At 38.2% G+C, this 12,707-nt stretch overlaps 1 protein-coding gene across 4 annotated transcripts in view; it reads left to right on the forward strand.

Moving 5' to 3' along the window:
- LOC109430456 (ribosomal protein S6 kinase 2 beta) overlaps positions 1–12,707 on the forward strand; it is a 134,257-nt gene that overhangs the window by 63,427 nt on the left and 58,123 nt on the right. The gene's annotated exons all lie outside the window — the stretch shown is intronic.

Genomic DNA, 12,707 nt, shown 5'->3' on the forward strand with positions numbered 1-12,707 from the left:
TATGCAAATAAAAATCCAGTTTTATAAACGATTGCTATGAAAAAATGCTCCGTGAGAAATGAGTTGACCTTTGGTGCTTTTGCAGTGCAGGTGAAGAAGTGGTATCGAAACCAATAAACATGCATGTTTTGGATTTTAAATCAGAAAAGTCACAGAACCGAAAACTAGTCGCTATACAGTAATGTTCCGATTATATCACGCCCTCCACGCGTCAGTCCTTCATTTTTCATTATTTGCTGTTACATTTGAAAACAAGTGTTTCCCTTCTTCTTCAAGGTGAATGTTGAAAGCGTGTATTGCAACGTTAAAAATATTGAAAATGCGTATAGATTTTGTAGAATTTTAAAAAGCATTTTTGAGAGGGGGCGTGATAAAATCGGAACAATACTGTAATACGTCGACCTGAATCCTACGTTTTCAAAGGCAATGATCTCAAAGATTCGTGAACCAACGTGAGGTAGTTAATGGATGGTGCCAATGACGATGGGGAACATGGCACAAGTGTCCCAAATGGAGGATAACGTGCCTCTGGAACCGGCCTTCTGATAGTTCATTTATTTCAGGCTCAATCGCGTTTAACGCTTTACACGGAGAAAAAAATAAAGTCAAGTCAATCATAGTTCACTCCCAAACAAGCATATTTATGCACTGACTTTTATATAATCCCTTTTTGAGATTGTATCACGCATAATACAATAGGTCGAAGAATATTGGAAGCTTGAGTTAGGCAAAGTTTATGATCTGGTTAGAGCTGGAAAAATGGTTGATTCAACGATTTTATGCTTTCATCAATCATATTTATGCTTGATGATTTGACAGTTCACTTATTCTCATGGTAGATTCAAGCATGTTTATGCTCAACTTGACCTTCAACTTAAGGGTTGAATTAACTATATCGGATGATTGGTTTAAGCATACAAATAAATGTGGTCAAATTATGTTTGTTTTATTTCTGAAATCATTAAAAAGCTCCAAATCAAGGACAAACGTTTCTATATCTTCTTTGTTCAGTCGGTTCAGTCCGATAGCCAATGTGGAGGCAAAAGATCTGGCTTTTTCGCGTTTGCTGCAAATAGCGGTGGAAATTTCATACCCGTTGGCTGGAAACGAAAGTTATGAAAATATGCTAATAAAAGAAGAGAAAAACTTATTTTTTATGCATACTCACAAACTCTTCGATGCCCGTAATTCTAAACTATGAGAATTCAACAGAATCGACGTCGTCACTTAAAACTGCCGCCGCCATAATGAACAAATTTGTTAATTCTATGTGACTGAGGAGGCAGCAGCCTGAGGATTCAAGTAATGCCATACATGCTTGGTTTGAGAATTAGATGTTTGATTTTCAATGACGTTGATTCAAACGAAACATATGCTTGGAGTAAACATCAAATCATAGTGAAATAACCATTTGAAGCAGCTATACCAAGAATATTTTCGAAGCTTGGGAGAACTATATAAAAAGTTATTTCAATCAGACAACATTTCTGTCCGTGTACGCTGCCATGAATCATTTTTTTGTAAGTTATTTACAAATATCTTCAAACTTAACTTAGTTACTGAAGGACGGGGCCAGGATATTCGTGGCAGCTCGAGGTTAGCAGGTCACAAATGCTTTCAAGGATGGACATGGTATGAACTAGGGCTAAGTTGTGTTCTTTGAAGCTCATCCGGGAAGTACGACGTATTGCCGTGTTCATTGTCTTTGTAGCAATTCAGTACCAGAAGCCAGTGGGCTTTTTATCTGCGGATGGCCAGGACAACACAAAACGACAAAAACAAGAAGAAAAAAAACCTGGGGAAGAAAACGCAAGAGAATTAGACCCTTATGCAAGACAAACGAAGAAAATCATAAATGCAAAGCATATAAGTGATACCACGGGTGCCTAGCACATCTCTCACTAGAACGAAGGGTTGTCTACCTCGGGCCTCCAGGGTATTCAAAAGTAGTGCTCTGGAGGCGTCATTATCCGGACACTGCCTAACTACGTGGTCGATGCCGTCATAACCAGAACCGCACTTAGTACAAACATCGCTCAACGCGAGGTTAATCCTGTGCAAATGCACATCTAGCGAGTAATGGTTGACATCACGCGAATGAAATTTCGACATACATCCAAACCATACCACCACACTCGCAAGGAAACATTAGGAATAATGATGTAACACCGTCCCAGCTGGCCATCTCGCCAATCACTTTGCCAACTTTCAAGAGAGCTCTGGTGAATAAAATGGAAAAAAATCTTCATGTGAAATTCCCACCTTTGCGAAAGAGTCCGCCTTCTCATTGCCATAAATTGAGCAATGTGAGGGGACCCATACAAAGGTAATCTTGTATGATCTTTCGACCAATGAGCCCACCTGCTCGTTTATTTTTTGTAAGAAAGTAACATGAATGTTTTACAGGTTTCATCGACCCGAGTGCCTCAAACGAACTAAGGCTATCCGAGAAGATGAAGAAATGGTCTGCGGGTATGTTGAAAATCATCGCAATGCGAAGTTAATTGCTGCCAGCTCAGCATCATAAACCGAACAAGGTTCTTGAAGTTTGCGGAAGGTGGTGAAATTTTCATTGAAGACACCGAAACCAGTGGATCCATTGATGCGAAATCCATCAGTGAAGAATCTCTTACAGGAATTGACATTATGGTTCTTTTCGTTAAAAAGGCGAGGAATACACGAAGTTGATCCCTGAATTCCCTGAATAGCTTGTTTTATGGACAGATCGTTTTCAAGAGAGCAACTGTCATTGGTGAAGTGTACACGAGGAGGATTATAACCTGGGAGGCTTATATCAGATGACATGTAGAATAGATAGATTCTCATGAATTTTGACTGAGTGTTCATACCTACTGAGCATTTCTTCGAAATTGTCAATGACAAGTGTGTTGCTCATTCCACATTTGATAAGTAACCTTAACGAGAGCTCCCGGAAGCCAGGACCTCTAGGCTCGCATTATGTGTTGAGTGCATACAGCCGAGGGCAATACGCAAACAACGGTATTGAATTTGTTCCAATTTTATTTGGTGACAGTTTGCTGCTGAGAGGAAACAGAAAGAGCTATATTTAACAACAGAGAAAATATTCGTTTTGTAAAGCTTTATGAGGTCTTCCGGGTGAGCACCCTACCATGTTAACGTAATTGTGTGTAGAAAATGGATGCTTTGTTGACATTTTTGCACCAAATACTTGGTTTGGGTACTCCAAGTGCCTTTTGAATCCAACCAGACCCCAAGATATTTCGAAGTCAAAGACTGGTTCGACATGGTTTTACCTATATAAAGGAAAATAAGTCAAATTTACAATACCACATAAAAATACTAAATGTGTCCCTTCTTTAATCCAAATGGGCTCTAATACATCTTACACAGCGTAACAAAAATTAACTTTTTGTCTGTCTCAAGAGCAAACTTATGTGTCTCCGAAGGATTTTGGGCCACTGAATCCGAATCCGGGCTCAGATTTACTCTAACACGTCACAATTTTGAGCTATACCTCAATTTATAGGGCAAATTATGCGATTTTGGGCTTTTTTGACTGCAAGCCATTAAGCAAGGATATATTTTTTTAAGCAATTAAAAGGTTAATTGGTCAATTAACATCTAAATTAACGACTCATGCAAAATATTTCGTTTTACCAAATCGAATTTGATAGTTTTGAGCGATTTATGTTAGGTACGATATTTCCCATACAAGTCACCCTCCAAAAGTTGCATGCAAGTTTTCATACTAACATAAAATGCCAAAATCTATCAAATTTGATTAGGTAAAACGAAATATTTTGCATGAGTCATTAATTTAGATGTTAATTGACCAATTAACCTTTTGATTGCTTGAAAAAAATATTTCCTTGCTTGATGGCTTGCAGTCAAAAAAGCCCAAAAACGCATTATTTGCCCTATAAATTGAGGTATAGCTCAAAATTGTGACGTGTTAGAGCATATCTGAGCCCGGATTCGGATTCAGCGGCTCAAAATCCTTCGGAGACACATAAGTTTGCTCTTGAGACAAAAAAAATGTTGCGCTGTGTTATTAAAGATATCATGAGAACAGAAGTAGAAAATCAAAGGATCTTCTTCTTCTTTATGGCACGACGTCCCTACTGGGACTTGGCCTGACTCGCTTCAACTTAGTGTTCTTTGAGCACTTCCACAGTTATTAATTGAAGGGCTTTCTTTGCCTGCCATTGCATGAATTTGTATATTGTGAGGCAAGTACAATGATACACTATGCCCAGGGAGTCGAGAAAATTTTCCCGACCGGAACGGGAATCGAACCCGCCGTCTCCGGATTGGCGATCCATAGCCTTAACCATTGGCTAACGGGAGACCCAAAATCATAGGATATCAAAACTAAAATTTAACGACACTGATGTTTTTACATAAGTGTCATATTTTTTTCGAGAAAGATCCAAAAAGTCTCAATCCATGACCATGATAACTTTTTTAAACGTTCGAAAAGTACCTGTTTCACGGTGCTCTTCAGACCGTTATTATAAATTAAAAATCTCCATCCAATCGGTGCCCACCATTTGTTTTCTATGACTATCCTGCATGTCTGGGCAAAATTTGAAAAAATCGTAGGGCCCATTTTTGAGTTAGGCCCCTTTAAAGGGCGTAAAGCCATATATTCAAAGAAAAAATCAAAATATTTATGTACTCAGCCATTTTTAAACGATTTTGACGAAATATTTTCAAGAAGAATTGTTTTGCATCGAGTATTAGATATGTTTAGCATAGTTTTTGTTGAATTTTATGAAGCAAATATGAACATTTTTGTTAGTTGACATAAATAAATGTGAATTTATATGAAAATATTTCAATAATGTTTGTAACTTCTCAAGTTCAAATACGATAAGAAGAAAATCGAGAATGTAAATAAACAAAAAAGTAAATAAAGAGAAAGCACATTATGTACTTTGCAATAAAAAGAAGAAGATTTTTTTTTTTATCTAGGTAATTTATTTGGGGCTCAATCGCGTATAACGCTTTACGCAGTCGATGATCTTTTTTGAACTTATTATATACAATATTCACACGATTATAACTTTTTAATCATATCTGTTAGTAATGGGAGGAAGCCACGGTACTTGTGGCAGCTCTAGGTTAGAAGGTCATATTTTGAGGGATGGACAGGGTAAGGATTGAAACAAAGGTTTCACTATAGCTCATCTGGGGATCGCATCTTGCTAGCGTAGAAGAAGGGTTTGAAATGTTTCAAGCCCTTACCATACTAGTTTTATTTGCACAAGAATTAAATATCGAATAAATACTGTATAAAATCAGGAACACCCATACGTGATGATTTATAAATTTCGAATGGCAATTACGTTTAATAGAGTATATGTTGTATTTAAAAAAGTAATATCTTGTATATGAATGTAGTGTAATAATAATACTTACACTGTAAGCCGCGTTGCAGTGAAGAGCACAAAAACATGATAATCACACCACAAGTGCCTCCTGACAGCGATTTTTCTTCTCTTTTATCAACTAATTCGATAATCACAAGGTGCTTTAATCGAAACTGATTGTCCGCAGAATCTTTATTTTAATTGTGAAAAGATGCCATGCCATGGTAAAATTGAGAACATTAAATCGTTGAAGTGAAACGAAACGCAGTCCCCTCAAATTCAATGGCGTTGAAAATAAGGTTCAATTACGCAGAATAGTAAGCAGTTTTAAGCGTATGAGTATGAGAAATGCAGAATTGCGGACACTTTGTGAACATGTATTGCAAATAGAGCGACTCACCGACACTCCCATAGGTGTCAGAAATGGCTTACTTTCCTGTCTTTTACATTAAAAGTGGGATTCAGTCCCCAAATCTCGTTTTGAAAGACATGTGCTTCACACTAGAATGTCCAAACATTGTGATGGATATCACTTTATCAACTCTTGAGAAGGATGTTATTAGACTCGAGAGACATAACACAATGGAAAAACGATTGATATCTTGTAGTAAATATTTTTAAACCCATTCCTTTGAATAAGATATTTTGTTGAGCTCTGCTCTGCCTCATACTTGGATATTTATTTTGTGTTTCATTCATGTGAGAATACGAACTTATATGGATAAAATTTCAAGGCTTTAATTTTTTTGTACAATTTCTATTATAACCTCTGAAATTCTATTTAAATTCCCTCATCACTTTTAACATGTATTCGGTACATAGATATCTTTATATTTTCCTTTTCTTGTAATTTTGTCCGCGTTTTGTTCTTAGTTGAAACAAACATAGATGTTCAGAATTTGTTGTAATATTTACGTAATAGTACTCACTTATCCATATTCCAACACTCAAATCTTCACATTTTCATCTAAAAATCTAGACTAGCATTTGAAAATGGCGTAACAACCATTGCAAATTTCTGCAATCTTCGACCAGTAACAGGTAGAGCAGACTTCCCTGTATCTGAAAACGGTATATGTTGTCATAAATAAATTGAAATACGCCTAGCAGGGACGGAAGAAGCTATGACGTGCAATGGTTGTTCCGCCCTTTTCACATGTTGGTAGAAATCAGTCAAAACTATGTTTGACACTACTCGTACTCAATGCAATACAATTCTTCTTGAAAATATTTCATCAAAATCGTTTAAAAATGGCTGAGTACATAAATATTTTGATTTTTTCTTTGAATATATGGCTTTACGCCCTTTAAAAGGGCCTAACTCAAAAATGGGCCCTACGATTTTTTTCAAATTTTGCCCAGACATGCAGGATAGTCATAGAAAACGAATGGTGGGCACCGATTGGATGGAGATTTTTATTTTATAATAACGGTCTGGGGAGCACCGTGATTAACTTTTTTTTTATTCTTCAATGTCTAAACCTAATTCACAGCTCTATTGTCCACTAAGGCACTGCGTGAGCGATTCCAATTGGAAGCTGTACTTACACTTTGTTCAGCGCCTAATTGTACTATATCGAACTGGTTGCCGTTGCGCTGCTTTCATGTTTTTTCTACTTTATCATGGTAGAATGATGATGTGTGGGTCTTCTTGTTTCTTTTCCAGTCCGATTGGAGGTCCATTATGAGTTGCCTTTCGCCGATGTCCAACTATCCGGGTCCGTTTATTTTATGTTGAAACTACCAAATCTCTGTTTGTTCTAACAAACTGTCAAAAATTTAGACAAACGAAAATATTTGTATTAACAAACAATGGAACAGTTCAAAATCAGTTTGTCGCTATAGTAAACTGAAAAATCGGTTGATTTGAACTAGAATTTAATTGTGTTTACAATTTAATTCTCTGCGTGCTGTAGCTTATTCTAGAAGTTGTCAGTTATCCGAGGTTGAAGATCATTTTTTTCTGATAACAAATTATAGGGAATCGCGCCACTTGGGCGGTGGCTTCTATTTTCGTCTGTTTTCCGCTATAACTCAGTCAAATTTGAACCAATTGACACAATTTTCGGAATGCGGTGAGATAGATATAAAGGGTGAGTTGATAATTATTGTGCCATTTTCAAACTAACGTAACTTTTTTCCTACTTCACCAAAACCATCCAAATTTTGTACAGTTTCTCCTTAGAGTCTATTGTTTACATAAAATGAATTGAGAAGTTATCAATGAGATTCCGCACGATATAGAATAAATTTAGTTCACAGTTCTAAAAAAGATGTTGTACAATCACATGCTAAAATCTAAAATCATGGTATAGCGCCTTGGAACAATTGATGATTATACATTATCGCATCATCTTAATGTTCGTCAATAGGTTTCAGGAACGGTTGTCAGTGAAACATAAGCTTGGAGCTGGGTGAAAAATAGGTACGATGCGCATAAACAAACCAGAGAGATTTAATTATTTGTTGCAAGTGGAGCCTGAACAAGTCCACATGGAGGGCGTTAATTGAAAATGTCATGAATTTCACTAAAACGCATCCTAAATTTGAACCTATACCAAAAAGTTGAAATACATACATATACGAAAATACAGTAAAAATTTGGTTTCATTTCGTTAACTGTAGACAATTTGCGAATCACTTGAAGAGACACAATAATTAACGACTCACCCTTTAGTATCTACCCATGTACAATATTTCAAGCAGAGTTTCCCATTGCTCATGTGTACATAAATGTGACAGGGAGCCTCCCACCAAATTGTCTCCTAGCTCTTCAAAATCGCAGTGTGCTGCGCTGCTAAGAGGCTCACGAAAATCCAGTGGGTGCGAGCTAAGCTCATAGCTCCCGGGGAGCTCGTCTCATGTGCTGCATGAGCTGTTGGTATCTAAGGTGAAAAACAACTTCTTGGTAACGAAGAACATCAATAACTTTTTTCCGTACACAACTCAAGTGTCTGGTTGGTCTATACGATACGACTAGGGGCTCTCAATGCAAAGGTTAAGGTTTCAATTCTCGTTCGTTTAGGAAGTTTTTGTCGTGAAATTTTCTAATTTAATCAGCGCATGTGACGAAGCTCACGAGACACATCTTGAGAAAAATGAGGCACACAACTTTCAGTCTCAAAATGTACACAGCTCCTGGGAGCTCGCTTGCAATGAGGCTCCCGTACTTGGGAGTATAGCACATGTACATCAACTCTGATTTCAAGTCAAGGTACAAAATTGACTGATTTCTAGTGGAAAACAGACGAATATAGAAGCCACCGGCCAGGTGGCGCGATACCCTACAAGAATTTATTTAATATTCCTAGTAGTCCACTGTTGTGCAATTTTTATGACATTATTCCTATGGAAACTGAATCGAAAGCGCCCTTAATATCCAAGCAAACTGAAGCTAGTTGCTCATTTTCCGTAAAGGCCAGTTGAATATCTGATGAAAGCAACGCTAGACAATCGTTTGTTCCTTTAGGGGTGGTGGGGGTAAAGTGGACAACCTAAGCATTTTGGTCGTTTCCCACGGAAATGCGGCAAAATCCATCTGCTTTTCCGAGTAACATGGAAGGTAATGATATACTCAAGAAATCTTGTAAGGGGTTGCAATTAAAAAAATATTGTTTTCTTTGATTATTTTCTTCACCAAATCGTGCATCAAAATAGCGTGAAAAAAATTGGTGGGGGTAAAATGGACAATCGATGGGGTAAAATGAACAAGTCGTTAAAAGTTATATAACAGCATATTGTTGCTATGTTTTTAAATACAAACTATCAAATTTCATACGATACCTGTATTTTGTTGTTTTCAAACTTTTAATACAAACTTTGAAACACACTTAAATAATTATTGTAAAAATAGTGTAAAAACCAAGCACTGTTTTGGATGAAAATTATATTTTGTTGATATAATATATTTTTTTATAACTTTTTACTTCAACTATCTCACGATAGGTATGACGGCTGATGATTCTGAAGTTTGCAAAAAGAAAAATGAAATTTTGGTGAAATTTGAACCGATTGTCCATTTTACCCCCACGGTCTGATTTTGTTAAAAAAATTACAAAACTTTTTTTTTATCCAAAACCTATTTTTTTTTTCGGTCAAATATATTCTTCTACGTGGACTTTATTGGTTTAGGGTGTAAAACTTGTAATAATTTGAAAATAAATTACGAGAAAACCTTAGCAATTATAAGCAGATTTTACATCATTTCCTATTTTTCACGTGATTTTTAAAGTTTTTGTCATCTTGAAGAGGTTTATTTGATTTTAATGTTCAAGATCAGCAAAAGTATAATGATTCATGCTTAGGCATTAGCTTCAATCGTTGAAACATTTTGAAAAACAATAAAAGCCATGAAACTGTACCCTGTCCATTTTACCCCACCTGTCCACTTTACCCCCACCACCCCTACCCTTGTGAAATCCGGATTGTGTAATTGAAAGCAAGTTATTCGATTCGACCCAATGGTCGAGCCGCGATAGAATCATTTTTTTCCAACAACTTCCTTAACCTTCCTTTTGCATTACGTTGGCAGCAGCTCGCTGACGTAGTGTACAATTTGGGTCAAAAAAGACTCTAATGCCAAAGGAGGGTTAAACATGATAACATAGCAATTGGGCGGTATAAGCTATGATCTTTTTTTTTATCTAGTTCATTTATTTGGGGCTCAATCTCGTATAACGCTTTGCGGAGCCGAAGATCTTTTTTTGTACTTAATAGTATACATTATACAGAGTAATAACTTTTTCATGATATCTGTTAGTAATGGGTGGAAGCCAGGGTACTCGTGGCAGCTCGAGGTTAGAAGGTCACATTTGAGGGATAGACAGGGTAAGGATTGGCCCATATAGCCGAGGGCCCATATAGCCGAGGCGGTAAACGCACGGGTATTCAGCATGACCATGCTGAGGGTGACGGGTTCGATTCCCGGTCGGTCCAGGATCTTTTCGTAAAGGAAATTTTCTTGACTTCCTTGGGCATAGAGTATCTTCGTGCCTGCCACACGATATACGCATGCAAAATGGTCATTGGCAGAGGAAGCTCTCAGTTAATAACTGTTAACAGTTAATAACTCTGTGTGGCTTCGTGGTCGTGCGGCTAAGGTCACCAAGCCTTCAGTCGCATCGTGCTAAGGAGTGCGGGTTCGATTCCCGCCGCAGCTGTCAGGAAAAGTTTTCGGCTGTGCCACTGGGCGTTGCATGCTAGTCCGTTGTCTAGTGTCGTGCTTCCTTCAAAGAGCAAATAGCTCACTGGGAGCATTAAACGTGTCCGTGTATTTTTAACTGTGGAAGTGCTCATAGAACACTAAGCTGAGAAGCAGGCTTTGTCCCAGTGAGGACGTTACGCCAAGAAGAAGAAGAAGAAGAACAGGGTAAGGATTGGGCCAAAGGTTTCACTGCAGCTCATCCGGGGGTGAAGCTATGACCAGACGCTGGTTTACCAGGCTTCATTTATGCGGAACGATGCTCTTCTTCATGTATGCGTGGAACAGGTCTAGTAATCGTCTTTCTGGAAGATTCTTGAGAAGATTGAATTTCATCATATTACGTCCCGGAGCTGAATTGTTTGATGAAAGAAGAGCCATAGAGAAATCCAGCATGGAGAATGGTCTGTCCAGAAAGCCTTCTCATGACGAAGTTTCCCAAGAGAGCGGTCTAGCTGTGGCGGAGTCCGACCTTTTTTGCGAAGGGCGGAGTCCGAACTTTTTTGCGAAGTAGAATATCGAACGATTGGAGTATTCGTCACTCTCGTCAGAAGATGAGCGGTTTCTCATGTAACGAGCCACTCTCCAAAGCGTTGTCATCGAAGTTTCTCCTGAGAGACCCTCAATGAAATGTCACCAGTAACTATTCAAGTATACTTAACGTAGGTACTACATACACATAAAACTTCGTTTCAAACAAGCACATTTGAATTTGATTTCTAAAAAAGTAACTTCTCGCAATTCAGAACGCACTGCAAGTGTATAAAAAGAAACGTTCGAATTTGGCACTCTTAAACCCCCAATTAATAGCGTTCTCCGCAAAGATTAACCTCTTAGACTTCGATTAACCTAAATGCTCTTGAGTAGCACTCGGCAACGAACGAGATAATTCTCTACAAAATCGGATTTCTCGAATATATAATTGTTCTAAGGTAGCCTTTCGTTTTTAGGCATAGTGCTCCTATTTTTATTGTAGGATTAAAAAGCCTTTCAATTTATTAACCAGGGAGCGGGTGCGTCGTGTAATGAGTACACGCACCATGAAAAAAGCTCGCTTGTAATACACAGCGTGTGCGCGGTGTTGCTGAGGGTGGTGGCCGAAGACGCGACTGCTCGAAGGTTAATAATTCTTGTATATTTTATGGAGAGTGAGCAGATATGATAACAAAAACAAACAAAAACAGTCGGTACAGTTATGGTCTGTTTTAAAATAGGGTTGAACAAGGGATCGTAGAATCAAAAACGCCGTGTAGGCGTCACTTCCACTTAATTTCGCACGAAACATTTTGATATCAAAAATATGTAGCACGAAAATACTTATGCTCCATAGAAATAACTTCAAACCCCATCGGAATTCACTTCACCAAAATAAGCCGCCCAGTGAAAAGTGTGCCCAGCCTAGAAACAGCAAATTAGAAGATTAACGTGTTTCCAGGAAGTTTTCATCTTCTTGTTTCGGAAACAAAGAGTGACCGCCGCCGTCGCCGCCACACGGAAAGGAGGATGGCACGAGCAGCGTGGGTGCACGTAAGAAGGCGGACGGGCCACCACCTCCTGTAGAGTAAGTCTCTTACACCCACGTTCGTCCAGCGTCGGCCCATTCTGTGTCAAAATCTTCCTGGAAACAGAAGGATGAACATCGGTAACCATCGTCAGAGGAAGACAGAGGACCTACACAGTAAGACGTGCTGGGTATCCCTACCGACCGACCGACTTAGTAGTAGCAGCGGCCCCATCATGAGCATCCGGTTCGATGTAAAAGCGTAATAAAGTTGCTACGAGTGTCACTTGTTTGCAGATGAGTTCCATGGAGCAATTAAAACTTGTTCACGCAAAATTGTTGCCCCATCGGTTTGTGTGGTGATTATAGCTACATATCTATCAAAGTTCGGTTCGTAGTTGTGCCGTGCGTGGTGATAAATGGGTATTGGAAAGGCGCAAAAATGTAGCTAGAATATCAATATCTAAGGCAAACCTATTCAACTTAGTGAAAGTTCTGCTTCAAATCAGATACAATTAATATGTAAATTCTTAAGTTTAATTTTAACGTTTCGATCTAATCTACCATTTTTTTTAACAAAACGTGATCAATTTAAATTGTGTTCGTTGGTTTGCCCCAAGTCTAATCTATAGATTCAAATCAGTAACTGTTC

The sequence above is a fragment of the Aedes albopictus genome, chromosome 3 (assembly GCF_035046485.1).
Source record: "Aedes albopictus strain Foshan chromosome 3, AalbF5, whole genome shotgun sequence".
Classification (NCBI taxonomy): domain Eukaryota; kingdom Metazoa; phylum Arthropoda; class Insecta; order Diptera; family Culicidae; genus Aedes; species Aedes albopictus.